The sequence below is a fragment of the Sceloporus undulatus genome, chromosome 4 (assembly GCF_019175285.1).
Source record: "Sceloporus undulatus isolate JIND9_A2432 ecotype Alabama chromosome 4, SceUnd_v1.1, whole genome shotgun sequence".
Classification (NCBI taxonomy): Eukaryota; Metazoa; Chordata; class Lepidosauria; order Squamata; family Phrynosomatidae; genus Sceloporus; species Sceloporus undulatus.
The window spans coordinates 105,795,531-105,797,229 of NC_056525.1; positions in this window are offsets into that span (position 1 = coordinate 105,795,531).

The window sequence follows — 1,699 nt, forward strand, 5'->3', positions numbered from 1 at the left end:
GATAGATAGATAGATGGCAGACAGAGAGATGACAGAGAGAGACAGATGACCGAAATAGATAGGTACAGTAGATGGATAGATAGACAGACAGACAGACAGATGGCAAAGAGAGAGAGGTAGATGATAGATAGATAGATAGAGAGAGAGAGAGAGAGAGAGAGAGGTAAGTGGATAGATAGATAGATAGATAGATAGATAGATAGATAGATGACAGAGAGACACAGATGACACAGATAGATTGGTACTGTAGATGGATGGATGGATAGATAAATAGATAGATGGCACACACACAGAAAGATGGGTGACAGACAGACAGATGGACAGACAGGGATGGATGGATGGATGACAGACAGGGACCCTTTTTGGTCATGAAACCCACTGGGTGACCTTGAGAAAGTCACACTCTCTCAGCCTCAAAGGAAATAGGATTCATATGACTCTTGTGTGTGGCTGTGTGTCTTTGTGGTTTGACAGAGTTTGTCTGCCTTCCTTAGACACAGCTTTTGGGGCTTTGGGGCAAAAAGGTTTCGCTCCCTGGTTTCCCCTCCCTCCCTCCCTGCCTGCAGCATGTGGGAGGGCACTTGGGGAAGTGACATTTTGGAGCATGCTCAGAACAGATATTTCTAAGCAAGCAATGGGGATTTGTCCTCACCCATCTGATAGCCAAATTCGAATCTAACCCTAAATACTGTCCCTTAAACCCTTGTTGTGCTCTTGCATGTGATAACCATTAGCAAATGGGCTTGCTTTTCTGGAGTGACTGCACTTTAACCATTTTTGGGATGACAGCACACAGGTCACTGTGTGATAAACTCCTTAGTCTCAAAGGTGTTACCAAATCCATTTGCATACTGATTTCCAGATCAACAGAGCTATGTCTTTGTATATGCATAGATAAACACAACAACAAGAAGATAAGAAGTCATCTTTTCTCCCCTTATTTTTTCTTTTCATTTGCTTTTTCTTTTTCCCCCCTCGCATTTCGTTTCCTTCCTTTAATTTCTGTAATTTTAATGGACTTTTAAAAATCTTAATTATATATATATAAAAAAAGCTTTTAATATTTTTTTATGTTGTGCTAGTAGTGGCTTCCATGTTTTGTTGTTGTTATCCATCCTTGAGTCTGCTCTGGTCAATCTTTGGTCCCTGGTATGAGAACTCTTTCACTGTTTCTATTTCCTCGTTGTCTAGATTGAATTGGTCTAGAATCTCCATGGTTGTTATCTTTGTTTTCTTTATGTTCGACGGTATGTAGAGATATAGCCATGTTAGAATCAGTACGTAGAGAGATCTTGTAACACGTTTGAGACTAACTGAAAGAAAGAAATTGGCAGCATGAGCTTTTGTAGACTTCAGTCTACTTCCTCAGATGCATTTGGTGGAGTGGAAGCCAGGCACAGACATATATATGCCATTGGTCTGTGAGGATGTCAATTCAAATTACAAATCCTTTGTGTATGGAAATGAAGTTGCAGGTCCAGTTTTAGCTATGGTTGTTAGTGTACGAAGACATACTGTATTTGTCTGTGCTTGGCTTCCACTCCACCAAATGCATCTTTGTCCCCGCCGCTCAATACTGTAGTCCCTCTCTAGACTCAGCAAGACCCTATCTGCCTCTTCAACTGTCACTAATGTAAATCTACAGCGCTATATAAATAAATAAATAAATAATGCATCTCCTCCCAGCCAGCGTTCTGTT